Source organism: Trachypithecus francoisi, unplaced genomic scaffold (genome assembly GCF_009764315.1).
Source record: "Trachypithecus francoisi isolate TF-2019V2 unplaced genomic scaffold, Tfra_2.0 Contig00010, whole genome shotgun sequence".
In the NCBI taxonomy this organism is placed as follows: Eukaryota; Metazoa; Chordata; class Mammalia; order Primates; family Cercopithecidae; genus Trachypithecus; species Trachypithecus francoisi.
In genome coordinates, this window is record NW_022680460.1 from 125,454 (window position 1) to 142,325 (window position 16,872).

General features: G+C 40.2%; 1 non-coding gene across 1 annotated transcript; it reads right to left on the minus strand.

Moving 5' to 3' along the window:
- Positions 1–4,251: 4,251 nt before the first annotated feature.
- LOC117083547 lies at positions 4,252–4,358 on the minus strand. Its single transcript, XR_004437197.1, has one exon. It is a non-coding gene; the product is annotated as a U6 spliceosomal RNA (small nuclear RNA).
- Between the last annotated feature and the right edge of the window lie 12,514 nt (positions 4,359–16,872).

The window sequence follows — 16,872 nt, forward strand, 5'->3', positions numbered from 1 at the left end:
CATACTTCTCCCTGTTCCTTCCACTAAGTACAACTAAAACCCCTGGACAATAGGTATAAAACAAACAGAAGTAGACACTGAAAGGTGGAAAGAAGAAAATTGACTCTTTAGGGACTTCAGGACCCATGGAACTACTCAGTGGTGACTTCTGTGGGTTTTCTTTCTGCCTCACAGATCCCAAACTTGGAGCTGAAGAAACTAGCAATCTGGAAACACCAATGGGTGCAGACAAAAATACTCCAACAAAAACTTGCTCTCTCCAGCCAAAGGACCAGGAAAGGGGTGCCTAGGACAGAAAATATTTGGACAATAACTCCTCTAATTCAGCTAAATACCATAGAAAAATTACTGTGACCCCACCTTCATTCCAGCCAGCAAAGGCACCCCAATCTCCCCTTCAAGCCAGGGTCAGAAAACGCCAAGTAGGAACTTCCACCATAGCTCACTGGAAACAGGATCCTGTCCCTTCCCCTCTCCATGATGACAGCTCCTGTGACCTGCCTGGCAGGCCCTTTGAGGGAAGTCTAGCCTCATCCATTCACTCACTCAGCATTCAGAGATGGTGGCCAATACTCTGGCCTGGGCCTTGGGGATTCATAAATGAGGAAATCCCAATCTCTGCCTTCTAGGGGTTCATAGACTTGGAAGTAAGGGTTGACAGTTGATTTAACAAGTTACAGTGCAATGTAATAGGGGAAGGCTGTGGTGAAAGAAGGCACAGGGGGCTATACTTGCACCAGGGAGGGACTGTAACACCACAGAGATGGGGAGGAAGGCAACAATTCTAGCAATGCTTCTCAGAGGGGGTGATGGTGATTGCAGAGCTGAGTCCTGATGAGTCTCAAGTAGCAAGCCAAACAAAAAAGTGATGAAAGTGCTTTCCAAGCAGAAAAAAAATAGCATATGCAAGTCACTAAGACATTAAACATCCTACTGTACTCGGGAGGCTGAGGCAGGAGAATGGCGTGAACCCGGGAGGCGGAGCTTGCAGTGAGCCGAGACCGCACCACTGCACTCCAGCCTGGGCAACAAAGCGAGACTCTGTCTCAAAAAAAAAAAAAAAAAAAAAAAAAAAAAAAAAAAAAATCCTACTGATGGAATTGGGTATCATTCTTTTGGCCTGGAGCATAGAGTATGAAGGGCAGGTGGAAGAAGATGAATCTAGACATGTAAGGAGGGGCCAGATCATGCAAGACCTTGAAATCTTGCATGTAGTTGACTCTTAATAAGTATTTGGTGAAAGAATAAATAAAAGTCTTAATGGGATAAACAATCAACTAACTTCAAGCTGTTTTGAGGTTCAATTCTCAAGTCTTTCAGGAGCCACTGAAATGTAGTGAGAAAGATATAGTCAGATGGGATATACTAGAAAAAACAGCAGAAAGGAAAGTTACATGCACCCTACCTGCACAGCATCAGGACAAGGCCCTTAACTTCATAGCCAGTACTACTAGGGAACACAGAAAGCCTTGAGACTGAAAATGTTGGTAACAAACATGAACAAGATTGCCCCTAAACATTTTCAGACTTGCAGGAACAACCAGAACTGTTTTGCCTAGAGACAGGATGGTAACACAACCAAAGAAGACTATGGTCTTTTCATTGCAACTTGAAACTCAAGACATTTCAACAGAACGCAACAAACTAAGCTCTGAGGTCAACCATCTTCCATTTTGGCTGACACTGCCCTACTTCTGCCTTTTGTAGAGGGTGGACTGTTTTCTAACTGGGTGTGTAATGAGAACAGAAATGGATTCCTTCGGCATATCTTGACTTTCCTGATTTAAGTGGGCTGCCAAGAACCTGAGCTAACAGGGCTGATGATGCTTCCCAACTCCTCCGGAGTGCCGTGACTCATGATGGTGGGTAAAGCCTCTTTGGCAAACTGTAAACATGGCAAAGCTGACCAGGTTTATTTCCTGCTCCTGTTCCTTAAGTCTCCTTCCTCCTACCCTGTGGTGGTCGGCTTGTTGGCCTTAGAACTGCAACACTTTTCTTTTCACTAAGACAGCCAAATGCCTAGGCAGATAAAAAGGGGTCCCTGGAGAGAATCTCCTACCTGCCCCACAAGTGTTTACATCAAATGCTTGTGTGCAGATGAAGAAATCTGCCCAGGGCTTGTCTGGGCATGCCCACAGTGGACTGGAGTCCGACATATACACTGGGAGAAGTGGGTGGAGCCACAGGGAATTCACATCTTAAGCAGAGGAGGACTCTGGTCTCTTCAGCTTGTGTGGTGACCTGGGAAGCAATCTGTGAGGTGGAGGGCCTGTTAGCAAGACTCCATATCGCTTTGCTGAGAGGTTTTTTTTTTTTCATTTTCACCCAGTAAATTCCTCTCTAATCACCCTTCAATGTGTCTGTGCACCCAATCCTTCCTGATCGTGTGACAAGAACTTGGTTTTTTCTACATTTTTGGTGGCCTGTATGGGGACATGAGAAAAGGTTAGTAACATGCAAACCAAAAAATATTTCTTCCTTTCACTTCTAAGCCTTTTTGTCCTCAGACTTCTTCTGAGGGTAGAGAAAATTATGCTTCCCCCATTCATGTTGCTCCTGGGGGTCGGGAACATCAGCTTTTTCCTTCTTTCTTCGGGATGGACGGCGAACCCACAGCTCCCCAGCTCCTGTCTTAAGTTTCTCTCCCTTAGGAGCCCATTGGCATAAGAATAAGAGGTTCTTTCCCCAGGCATCTTTCCAATCCTTCACTTTAAACTTTTTTTCCTTTTCTCTACCTTGTCAGCAGTTAACACAGCCCTGTACTTTAAGCTTGCTTTCTTTCTCTACCAGGTCATGAGTTAACTTTTAAGTGAGGTGTTTTTTTTTTTTCTTTTCAAAAAAATGTTTTACTAGGCCAGTAATGATAAAGTTCACTGTTTATATTCTCTGTAAAGTTTTAATTATGAAAAAGGATTTGTGAGGGTGGTCTTGAGCTGTAGCCAAAGCCAATGCTTTGTGTGTCTTTCTATATGGTACATAGCAAACTTTGTGGCAGGCCTCCATCTTGTTTTACCTACTTGGGAGCATGACCTGTAACCACATAGCAATGCTTTGTTTAGCCTCTGCCATTTTACAGTGGTGGCCCCGATTCAATCCTGGCTTAGGGAATGAGTCCTTTCTAGTTTGATATATTTGTGTCCTTTGCTATTTGTTGATTCTCTTTCCCTCCACTAATCCTTGGATTGTCCTTTCTCTGAGCCTTTAGTAAGGTTTGAAAGTCAGAAATATTGGCCACTTGGCATGGCTAAAGTTGGATAATAAGGGAGTTAAAATGATTTTCTTAAAGAGTGCTCGGCTTAATTAAAGTGGATATCCAAGTTATAGGTATTTTTTTTTATTATACTTTAAGTTCTAGGGTACATGTGCACAGTGTGCAGGTTTGTTACATATGTATACATGTGCCATGTTGGTGTGCTGCACCCATTAACTCGTCATTTACATTAGGTATATCTCCTAATGCTATCCTTCCCCCCTCACCCCTCCCCACAATAGGCCCCGGTGTGTGATGTTCCCCTTCCTATGTCCAAGTGATCTCATTGTTCAATTCCCACCTATGAGTGAGAACATGTGGTGTTTGGTTTTCTGTTCTTGCGATAGTTTGCTGAGAATGATGGTTTCCAGCTGCATTCATGTCCCTACAAAGGACATGAACTCATCCTTTTTTATGGCTGCATAGTATTCCATGGTGTATTATCTGCCACATTTTCTCAATCCAGTCTGTCACTGATGGACATTTGGGTTGATTCCAAATCTTTGCTATTGTGAATAGTGCCGCAATAAACATACATGTGCATATGTCTTTATAGCAGCATGATTTATAATCCTTTGGGTATATACCCAGTAATGGGATGGCTGGGTCAAATGGTATTTCTAGTTCTAGATCCTTGAGGCATCACCACACTGTTTTCCACAATGGTTGAACTAGTTTACAATCCCACCAACAGTGTAAAAGTGTTCCTATTTCTCCACATCCTCTCCAGCACCTGTTGTTTCCTGACTTTTTAATGATTGCCATTCTAACTGGTGTGAGATGGTACCTCATTGTGGTTTTGATTTGCATTTCTCTGATGGTGAGCGATGATGAGCATTTTTTCATGTGTCTGTTGGCTGCATAAATGTCTTCTTTTGAGAAATATCTGTTCGTATCCTTTGCCCACTTTTTGATGGGGTTGTTTGTTTTTTTCTTGTAAATTTGTTTGAGTTCTTTGTAGGTTCTGGATATTAGCCCTTTGTCAGATGAGGAGACTGCAAAAAACTATGGAACGCTTCATGAATTTGCATGTCATTCTTGTGCAGGGGCCATGCTAATCTTCTCTGTATCATTCCAATTTTAGTATATGTGCTGCCGAAGCGAGCACAGTTATAGGTATATTTAAAAGGCCTTTATGTTTTTCTTTTCTTGGACCTTGTTTTGATGGAAAAAGGGGTTTTCTCAGTCGATTGAATTCTTTTTCTCTATTTTGCCTTGTCACTCTTAATACACACATGAGAATGGGGAGACCTCTGTTTTCCTCATGGAACCCCAGGAATTAAAAGCAGATAGATCCCTCTCAAAATCTGTTTTCACCCCACCTATGTCTGTTTACTAGGCCTTAGAAGCTACAAGTTTTCTGAGCCCTGTCTCTTAAAAGGACTCCACCTGGAGGTCAATAATCCAATTAGGAGATTGGCAAACAAAAAATCTTATGGCAACTGGGTTTTCTTCTACCTGTCTCTGTAGCCATATATGTGTTGTATGTGTGGTGTCTATGAAAAAGAGTTCTAATTAATTGGCCTAAAGGAAGATAAGTGCTTGGATCAAATATTTTTTAAAGGGAAGATAAAGCTCTGGTACCTTTTAGTTCACTTGACTGTAATCTTTGAGAAATAAAAACAGCCTTAAAGGTTATTGGTAAAGTGCAGATGTTGTCAAAATATTAATAGGTGAACTAAATTATGCAGGTCAGATACTAGGTTTGCTAAATGTTTTAAGGTTATAACTGATTTTTTTGTTTTTTGAGAACTATTTAACTTGCCTGCTTCACAATTGGTAAGGCCTGGGGACATATGGAACTAACCACACCCTTAATTATGCTGGAAGGAGTCAAACTTGGCTGTACCTAGCACATAATTAAAACGACTTACCAGGTTTTACATTAAAGTTAAAAATGTCTAGGAGCTACCATTATAACATGTAATTGAAACTACTAGAAATAATTTACATGCAAGGTGTGTAAGAACAGTAAGGTGTGTTTTTAATACAAGATTATAAGAAGGTGTGGAAATGTAAATTCTTGCCTAGGGTTAAAGGATTGTTTTGAGTTAGATAAGATAAAGACAAAAGGTCAAATATGTTGTGAAAGGATTGTAAAAATTAATATTGCCAAAGAAATTCTGTGTGTTAACTTATTGACTAAATTCAAAAGGATATTATATGGTTTTTCTGTAAATTGATCATTGAAATAAAAGCGCAACAAGGTACTCTTAAGGCACTGATCTGCTCTTTAGCAAAATTTGTAAAGGGTTGTAGAAGGTTTTTGCTTTCTCAAATTTCTAAGTCATCATTTTGGCAAAATAACGTGGTAATTTGGATTTCTATTTCATAACATCAAGTGTTGTAAACCTCTAACATATTTAATAGGCTTCCAAAAATCAAACTTCAGTTTCAAAATTGTCTTTCCTGATGCCTGGCTTTTGAATACAACAGAGGGCCCCTGGAGTATCTAAAAAAAGAAGTAAACAGGAGTATTTGATATGTTGAGTTACATGGGATTTCCAGAATCGTGTCTGGTATTCTTTAGGTTATATTTTGGTGAATAATACTAATATATGTTCCAAAATTATATGGGTTTTCTAAAATTCTAATGTCTAAAGCATATGCTATCAATCACAATTAAGATTGCTATGTTAAGTTATTGTAAACCACAGAGATGACCAAACTTTTTGTCAATTGTGTTTCTAACTGGAACTACCCTGGATATTTTGTTATTCACAGACAATTGTTGTCTTGTTTTGATCCTTTTCAAAAGATGATTAATAATCTATAGAACTTTGACAGGTGCTCTCAAATGCAGGTTTCTGATAACTTTGGAGACTGTGACATTGGAATAAAAGAAAAATGTACAGGACTAATAAAGAGGTGAAATGTTCACAAATATCAAGCAAAACAAGAGTTAGTTGAATGGACTGAGCTAATAGAAAACTGGAGTAGTCTTTTTGACTTTTTTTTTATTATTATACTTTAAGTTCTAGGGTACATGTACATAACGTGCAGGTTTGTTACATATGTCTTTTTGACTTTTGCTTGAAATATTGCTGATGCTTGTTTTGTTTTTGAGAGTCAAGGAAAATTACTTTGAACAATTTAAGGCCTTTAATAATTGAGTAAGATATACTCCTGTGTACAAAATTTGGAGCACATTTGTCTCTCTCTGCCTGGCTTCTCCAGAATTTGGAAACTAGTTGTGAGTATTCTTAACTCATGGCAATATAATTGTTTGCATCAGTGCAATAAGAATCCATTTTCTTTTGCAACAGGATGCAATTGGAGAAACTGGTTGTTTTACCAAGGCTTTGACTGGAAGGGTATGCTTTCCTTTAAGGAGTCAAGCTCGACTTGCAGAGCCGATAAAAGCCCCTTGGGAAAACTGGCCTCATACCTTGTCTACACAGTCCCTGTACAGGGTTCCTGACCTGTGGTGTAAAGAATGTCACTTTCTGACAGGCCCAGGAGCTCTGAGTTTATCTTGGGACCTTAAGATGAGAGGATCAGTCAACTCACGGGTATTTGAGGATACAAACCCATTATTGGGCTCAGCTTTAAAAGGTCTTATCTGAGATTCCTTGTGGAACAAAGTTCCATCAAGGCTGATCTAAAAGGCCTATGTAGAAATAATAATTCCTGCTGTACTTTATGTAAATAATTAGGCCAAATATAAACCTCAAGTCTATTTTGCAAACAACTTAGTCCTATCATGATCTGTTTTTTAACAAAAATGAGGACTGGAGAGAGAGAAATTATGTTATAAAACTTATCATACATTTGTCATTAAATTCTAGAATCATTAGTTGTTTTAAAGTTTTTGCCTACATTTTAGACTAACCCTGCTTATTCATGTGAACCAAGCAGCAATCTCCAGCTGCAGCTCAGAAAGAACAAAAGGGATAGGTAATGTAGAAATCTGGATCAACATTCTAGTTCTGAGCAATTATCCTGCAAATCCTTTCAGGGGATGGGAATAAATAGGATTCCCATCACTTGGAGGTTTCCTTTTGGGGAAAGTAGGACCAAGGGAGCTAACCAAAGCCAAGCCCCATGCACCCAAATCTTAGCAAGCCAAACTATAGCCACCAGTTATCTGAGCATGTTACAAAACATCTTTTTCTCTCCCTTGTTGCAGGAAGACTCAATTCCACAGCTTCACCTTAGCAATAGGCTTATAAGGAGTCCATGCAACCACCCCTCCACCCCCACAAGACACAGTTTTGTCTCAAACTCAATTCCAAGCTTCAGGTCAAAGCATTAGGAAATAAAACTGGATCTGAGGGATCCAGAGGCAGATGATAATGGGAGTTAAACAGCCCAGTGCAGGTGAGCATGGCTAATTCCTGCCAATTAAGCCAAGCTTCCTGTTTTACGGATAAAGGCCATGCTAGTATCCATGACATAAATGAGGTTTAGAGAATTCAAAGGCTACTGACAGTAGGGGAGATAGGGCATACGTGGGTAAGAACAGGTACTCCCACCTCCAGGCCCCTCTGTTAACATAGGTGAAAGCCACTTTGACACCCATGGGTGACACCCTGTCCCAGTCGCCAGGACTCAGGGATACAAAGATGGAGGAAAGAAAGAGGAATGCCTTGCTTTCCCTCTCTCATATACCCCAGGTATTTGCTAGTTAGAGAAAGGAACCAGGGATGCCTGTTCTCCTCTTTCTAGATGAGTAACCATTCATCTTCAGCCTGTACCCTTTTCGAATGCACCCTGAACCCTGGGAGTCCTCTGAAAAAAATACCTTCTTTTCTTTCCTCCTCTGTCTTCTCTTCACTGATAGGTAATTGTATCTCCATACTATGGGACACTCCCTTCAGATGCATCATCCAAACTGGGAAGAGTTAATTTCCCAAACTTTAAACAGTTTTTTGTTTTGTTTTGTTTTGTTTTGTTTTGTTTTGTTTTTGCCTGCCAGTCTTTTGGCCTCCCTCTCCCTGTGTAAACTGGTGAAAGGCCTTGGGATTTTTGAACTGTCCTTACCCCTGACCCTTGTTTCGTTTTAATACATGTTTTCTAATAACCCAATTTGTCTTTTCTTGCCTTCAGGCCAGCAAACTCCAAACTGGGGTGCAACCAGAGCCTCAAACAATGATCCCTTTTTCCAGGGACCCTTTGATAGGCTTCTGAGGGAGCTCTGACTGTCATTTTCCCAAAACAGCACCTGCTGTCAGCAGGAAGCAGTTAAGATCACTCTTTGTCCTTATCCTTATTCTGACAGCAGTTAGATGTACTTCTTTAGAAGGGGAAATGAGACAGCCAATGCCTAGGCAGATAAAAAGGGGGTCCCTGGAGAATCTCCAACCCACCCCTAACAAGTGTTTATATCAGATGCTTTTGTGCTATGAGGAAACCTTCCCAGGGCTTGTCTGGGCATGCCCACAGTGGACTAGAGCCCAACATGTGCACTGGGGGAATTGGATGGAGCCACAGGGAATTCACACCTTACTCAGGGGAGGAGCCTGCTCTCTTCAGCTCATGTGGTGACCTGGAAATCAATCTGTGAGGTGGAGGGTCTGTGGGGCTGTTAGCAGGACTCCATATCATTTTGCTGAGAGGTTTTTTTTCCTTTTTTCCTTTTCACACAATAAATTCCTCTCTAATTACCCTTCAATGTGTCTATGCACCTAGTCCTTCCCGGTCATGTGACAAGAACCTTTTTTTCTACAACATCACTGTCATCCTCACTCCCTTCCCCTCAGTATAACATAAACATACTAAAATTGTGTATTAAAACCACACTGAGATACTACTACATACTAACTAGAATGAGTTCAAATTAAAAGACTGATAATACCAGGTATCAGTGAGAATACAGAACAACTGAAACACTCATACACTGTTGGGAGTAAAAACTGCTGCAGCACTTTGGAAAATAGTTTGACTTCATCTAATAAAGTTGAAGATATCCATACTTTTGTGACCCAGCAATTCCACTACCAGGTATTTACCCTACAGAGTTGTGTGCACCTGTGCCCCAAGAGACAAGCACAAGGAATGTTCATGGCAGCATTGTTCACCATACCCTCAAACTTGAAACAACCCAAATGTCCATCAACAACAGAAAAGAGAAAGAAATTGTGCTATGTTCATACAACAGAATCCCATACAGCATCAAAAACAAACTACTGCTACACACATCAACCTAGATGAATCTTGTGGACACAGTTCTGAGAGAAATTCACCAGGCCCCAAAAAGTACATACTCCATGATTCTATTTACATAAACTTCAAAAATGGGCAAAACTAAACCCTACTTAGGTGGTCATACAGTATAGCTAGTAAGTTGGAGATTATTACACCTTCAGGAAGAGGTGGACATACCAGGCAAAGGTTTGCATAAGTGAGAGGCTCCCTTCGAGTTTATTAAAATCAACAAGTAGATGCAAAATGAATGAATGAATGGGAATGAATAAAAGACTGTCAGGAAAGCCTGGCCAGCAGCAGGCAGCTCCAGGCTACAGATTAGTGTGGTGTCTCCAGTGAGAAAGGACAGAAGGGAGTGTTCCTGGGACCTCTGCAATAGGAAACATCCTGGTTCAAGTTGACCAGAGAGCCTGCTGGCTCCATGCTATTTATGCCATCTTGTCCTCTTATTACACATCAAAGACGTCTCTCTCATGGGTACTTAGTACATGCATGCTCATGACTGCCACAACCAGGCAGTCAGAGTTTCTAGGAAGTTCCAGATGGGTCTTGCCGCACATCACAGGAGAGGCAGAATGAGTCTTGATCCTAATTTCCCATGATCAAGCTTACTATTTTTATAAATGTGCCAAAAAATAGACATGAACATTAATTTTTTTAAAAAGAAATTATTCTGGCCAAATATATCTTCCAAACTCTATGCAGTTCTTTAGTAAGAAAATGAGGAATGTACAGGGCACAATAATCCTTCCATATGGACACTACATCCCAGTGAGTTTCAGGTGGGAGATCCAGTCACTGGCCTGGACTCCTAGTGTATATCTCTGGGCTAGACTGTGGCAATGGCCCTTTAACTGTTCTGGCTTTCTCTACCCTATCTGGTCATCAAAACCCAGGGGGCCTTTGCTTTGCTTGGCAAATAGTGGACACTATAGGTGTTAGCTCCTCTTAGCCTTCCTGAACTAATCCAGGGCTTCTTTCCCATTTCATGTCTCCTGACTCCTAAAGTACAGCTTCTGTGCTAACCATGCCACATTTCTCACCCGCCCAAGACTTCTCAACTGGGAAACACTTCTACATCTCTTTGATCTGGGTTCAGAATTATGTGTACCACTATCTGGTAGCTCACAGAGGGCAGGGACCATGTGGGGAATTCCCTGTCTTCCCAAGCCCCTACCACAGCGTCAGAGCCTGGTTTGGTGGATGAATAGGAAAGGGAGCAGGGTAAGGATCAATTTAATATTGTGATTTAGTGCTACAGTAGCCCAGATAAATTTCTCCTTTGAGCTGCCTTAGTATCACACATTTTACATTTCCAAGTAGCCCATGTAATGTTGCATGACCCTGAGAGTAAATGCCTCCTTAAATGTTGTGCCCTGAGCGCTCCACTTGCTACTTCTTAGTTCCAGCGTTGGTTGCCAATTCTCTTTTTATGTGGGATCTCAGGCAAGTTGGGCCATCTCTAAATTGTATTTCTGGGCCTCTGCAATAGGAAACATCCTGGTTCAAGTCAGCCAGAGAGCCGCCTGGCTCCATGCAATTTATGCCGTCTTGTCCGTCTTTTAAAACTGGTATCCAGTTTGATGAACTGTGTCCATCTTTTTAAATTGGTTTACATGAGACCCTAGAACTGCCCTAGCCAGCCCAAGTAAAGAGCCTTGGAGCACTAACTCTTTCCATTCTGAAGCAGTTACTATTGCCCAAGCAATCTTAGGGTAGCTTAAATCAAAAGCACAGGCTGTAGGCACAGAACTTTAAAATGTTTTTATAGGAGAAAATGTCTTCACCTAAAGATTGTGAGCAAGCCATGTTTTTGCCCTCTGGTCATTTTTATATTGTTTTGTTTTGTTTTGTTTTTCAGCATTTGTGTAATTATTTGTGTCTTCAGTTGCTATTTAAGAAAAAAAAAACCACTTACCATGACAAGTATAACAGTTTTGTCTCAATACAATGAAGCTTCAAAAATACTGAAATATGTAGGACTCTAATATGTCTCCTTTTAAAAAAAAAAAATCAACAAAATTTTCTTCTCTTTAGAAAAGCCACCTCACTATTCTCCACTTTCTCTGTGTTACTTGTCACAGAAAGCCAGAAGACTTCAACAAGGAATACCCAAGGGCTAAAATCAAATGAAATTTTCATAAAAAGCCAGGTCATGAAAAATCAAAGAATGACAAACTAGAGATTTATCATGGACATATTCTGAAGATGTGTGCAGGTTCTTTTACATACAACGTTTCATTTTATCATGACTTTACCTCATTTTACAGAAGAGAAGAACACTCAGAAGTTCAATCACTCATCCAAAGAGGCAAGGCTAACCCAGGGCAGACCTGCTCCAGTGATCATTCTCTTCTGGCTTATCACAACATTGTTTATTTAAGCAGTCTGGTCACCTAATTATTATAATCAAGCAAAAACTGAGCGTTCAGAATGATCTTCTTCAAATAGAAAACTAAGAGTTTTTGTTAAAAAATAAAGTTGATCCAGTTACTAGTCTTCCTGTCAGTATACCTTTGGAACAACTATAATCCCCTCTCACCTGGCTCCCTCTGCCCTAAGTCAGATCAGAAATTGCAGGGTTAGGGAGGCAAGGAACCCCTGCTGCAACCCACAAGAATGGCTATCAAAAGGACAAATAATAACAAGTGTTGATGAGGATGTAGAGATATTGGACCTCTCACACACTGCTAGTGGATATGTAAAATGATGCAGCTGCTGTGGAAAACAGTCTAGTGGTCCTTCAAAAGGTTAAACACAAAGATACAATAGGATCCAGCAATTCCATTCCTAGGTATATGACAAAGAAAATTAAAAAATTTACATCCAAAGAAATACTTGCATATGAATGCTCCTAATTCATATTATTCATAATAGCCGATAAGTGGAAACAACCCAAATGTCCATCAACTGAAGAATGGATAAACAAAATATGGTATATCCATACAATAGAATAGTGTTCAGTCACAAAAATGAAGTACTGATTGATGCTACAATATGAATAAACCTTGAAAACATATGCTAAGTGAAACAAACCAGTCACAAAAACACAAAAACTATATGATTAGCTTGTCTGAGGTTCCTAGATTAGTCACATTCAAATAGACTGAAGGTAGAATGGTAGTGGCCAGGGGCTGGGCAAGGGAGGAATGGGGAGTTAGTGTTTAATAGGGACAGAATTTCAGTTTTGCGAGATATAAAGACTTCTAGAGATTGGTTGCAAAACAATGTGAATGTACTTAACACTACTGAAGTGTACACTTAAAAATGATTAATATGGCAAATTTCATGTGATATGTTTTTACCATAACAAAAAAAACAGGTTCTGTTTATACGAAATGTCCAGAATGGGCAAATCCAGAGAGACAGAAAGTAGATTAGTGGTTGCCAGGAGCTGGAAGGAAGGAGACTGGGAAGTGACTGCTAATGCATGGGGTTTCTCTTGGTGGTGATGAATATGTTCTGGAATTACATAATGGTGATATTTGCACAACCTTGTGAATACATTGAAAAAACACTGAATTGTATGCTTTAAAAGGGTAAATTTTATCTCAAAATTTTGATACAAGAATATAAAAGAATCTGGAAGTAGGAACTGGAGTGTATGTCAGAGATGAAAGGAAAAGGAAAAACAGGAAATTGATGATTATGAGAAACCAGGCAAAAGCAACACATTGCTTCCCTGCTCACAAACATGAAAATGAAATGAAAAAAAGTGAGAAGTTTCTTGGAAAGTGGACTGAGCTTTTAATTCTTCAAGGGACCCTCAGCACTCTTGGCATACTGAAGTGAACGCTCTGTAGCTAAGTACCACTGAATCCAGCAGGTGAGCTTCCTCTCAGGTTCATCTTGCAAGATTGGCTTCTTTGCTTTTCCTTTTTCAAGTAAGTTATTCTATTCCTGGCAATGAATAAAATGACCAAAGTGAATGCATACAGAATGAAGCTAAAGTCATGCTAGAGATATTGTCAAATTTAAGTAGACCACAGTACAGAATGAAGAGCTCAGAGACCCAGCAAGATCCAGCTATGCATGGGATTATAGGACACAATAAATGTGGCATCACAGGTTACGGAAAAGCATGGATCAGTTAGTAGACAGTGCTGGGAAAATTGTCTTATTATGTGCAGAACAATCAAACTAGGTTCCTATCTAACAACCTATATGAAGATGGATTCCAGATGATTTCAAGGATAATCATGGGCCGGGCATGGTGGCTCACGCCTGTAATCCCAGCACTTTGGGAGGCTGAGGTCAGTGACCTCCTCACCTGAGGTCAGGAGTTCGAGACCAGACTGGCCAACATAGTGAAACCGCATCTCTACTAAAAATACAAAAATTAGTCGGGCATGGTGGCGTACACCTGTAGTCCCAGACACTTGGGAGACTTAGACAGGAAGATCACTTGAACCCGAGAGGTGGAGGTTGCAGTGAGCCGAGATAGTGCCACTGCACTCCAGCCGGGGAGACAGGGCAAGACTCCATCTCAAAACAAACAAACAAACAAAGAATAATTATGAAAGGAAAAAATGATAACAACAAAAAAAATTGTGAAATATTGTTTTTGTCTTGGAATGGGAAAGGATTTCTTAAGACTCTAAAACCAAAATTGTGAAGTCTATGTTAATTGATTTGATTGCATTACAATTAAGGATTTTTGTTCAATGAAGGACACTATGAACAAAATTCAAGATGGATGGCAGGATGGGAGAAAATACTTGCAATATTTAAAACCAAGAGGAACTAACTTTAAGCTAGATAAGACACTTCTAAAAAGCAACACAAAAAAAGACAGAAAGCATAATAGAAAAATGATTAAAGTATAAAGGAGCAGTGATATGATTTGACTCTGTGTCCCCACTCAAATCTCATCTCAACCTGTAATCCCCACGTGCGGAGGGAGGTGACTGAATTGTGGGGGCGTTTTCCCCCATGCTGTTCTCGTGATAGTGAGTGAGTTCTCACAATATCTGATGGTTTTATAAGGGGATCTTCTCCCTTCACTAGGCACTTCTCCTTCCTGCCACCTTGTGAAGAAGGTGCCTTGCTTCCCCTTCACCTTCTGCCTTGATTGTAAGTTTCCTGAGGCCTACCAAGCCATGAGGATTGTGAGTCAATTAAATCTCTTTTGTTTATAAAGTTTCCAGTCTTGGGTAGGATTTTGATAGCAGTGTGAAAATGGAAAATACAAGCAGGTATTTTATAAAGGAGTTAACCCCAAAAGCAAACACACATATCAGGAGACACTCCAATTCGTCATAATCAGAGAAATGTAAATTAAAGCAACTATGTAATATCACCTTATACCTACTGGACAGGAAAAATTAGAAAGCTGGAGATTACCAAGTATTGACAGAGCTGAGGTATTATAGGAATTTGCATGCTTTGTTGTGGGAACATAGACAGGGCCAGCCAATTGAAAAGAAATTAAGCAAATACTGCTCAGTTAAATTAAGTGTACGCAGTCTCCATGGTCCAGCAATTTTGCTTTTGTATGTATGTGTGCATATATGTATGTACGTGTGTATGTATATATAGGAGTATGTGTATATATATAATATTAACTAATAGACACATGTTCAGAACAGCATTATTCATAATAGCCAAAAAATGAAAACAAGCCAAATGTTCATCAACTGATGAATTGATAAATAAAATACACTCATACAACAAAATGCAATTTGGCAATAAAAAGAAATAAAGTGGCAGGTGCAGTGGCTCATGCCTGTAATCCCAACACTTTGGGAGGATGAGGCGGGTGGATCACGAGGTCAGGAGTTCAAGACCAGGCTGGCCAAGATGGTGAAACCCAGTCTCTACTAAAAATACAAAAATTAGCCCGGCATGGTGGCGGGCATCTGTAATCCCTGCTACTCAGGAGGCTGAGCCAGGAGAATCGCTTGAACCTGGTGGGCGGAGGTTGCAGTGAGCCGAGATTGTACCACTGCACTCCAGCCTGGGTGACAGAGAAAGACTCTGTCTGAAAGAAAGAAGGAAAGAAAGAAAAGAAAAAGAAAGAAAAGAAAAGAAAGAAGGAGGGAGGGAGGGAGGGAGGGAAAGAAGAAGGAAGGAAGGAAGGAAGGAAGGGAAAGGAAAGGAAAGGAAAGGAAAGGAAGAAAGAAAGAAAGAAAAGAAAGAAGGAGAGAGAAATGAAATACTGATATAGGCTATAACATGAATGAACCTTGAAAAGGTTCATTATGCTCAGCGAAATAAGCCAGACACAAATGGACACATGTTATATGATTCTACGTAGATGAGATATCTAGAATAGGCAAATCCATAAGGACAGAAAGTGGATTCATGGTTGCCAGGTGCTGGAAGTTGGGGACATGGATCACTAGCAATAGATTTGTTATTTCTTTTTTGGATGATAAAAATCTTCTAAACTTAGACCATAGTAAAATTTGCAAAACTCTGTGAGTATACTAAAACCATTGAATTGTATACTTAAAATGGGTGAATTTTATAGTATGTGAATTATAATACAATAAAATTGTTATTTAAAAAGGAATGAATGAATGCATGCATGCAATAGTAAACAAAAACATAAGCAGGGTTTGCATGGACTTATGATGAGGATGTGCCCATAACAAAAGAGTGTGATTAATTCAATCCTGTGCTCCAGTGGTACCTGCCTCTTTTTTTCTGACTTTGCTGATCTTCCTGGACATTGTAGATTTCTGAAACATATGATATTCTTTTTTGACTTTCTCCTGCTCACCTTGTCCCAGGTCCTCAGCTCTTCACATTCTGGGCCTGGGTTGGGCCTTGGTCTGAACCATGCTTCACATATTGTAGGCTAAGTAGAGCCTGGTGCAGATAGAGGACATGGTAGACAACTTCTGACATGGCTCTCAGTGATTTCTGCCTCCTAAAATTCATGACCTTGGGTTATCCCCTCCCCCTTAAGTGTGGGCTGGACTTAGTAACTTCCTTCTATCCAATAGAATATGGCAAAAGTGATGGAATGACAATTTTATGATAAGATTACAAAAGACTGAATTTCATCTTGCTGTCTCTCTCTGTGTGTGCCTCTCTGTCTTTTTTATTGTTGCTGTCTCTTGCTCTCTAGCTTGCTTGCTGTTATGTTGTAAGATATTTATGGAGAGGCATACATGGCAAAAAGAAACACAAGAAGTGCCTCTGATCAATAGGTCATGAGGAACCAAGGCCTCAGACTAAAAACCTTTAAGGAACTGAATTTTGCCATGTACCATGTAAGTTGTCTTGGAAGTGTATCCTCCCAAAAATGAATCTTCAGATGAAACTGCAGCCTTAGCTGACACCTCGAGTGCAGCCTTGTTAGAGATTCTAAAATCAGACAACCCATCTAAATCACACCAGAACAATCGATCCATGAAAACTGTGAGATAAGAATATGTGTTAAGACATTGAGTTTTGAGATAACTGTTTATGCCACAGTAGAGAGGTAGACAACGAATACAGAGGACAAAGCATATTAAACATGCTCC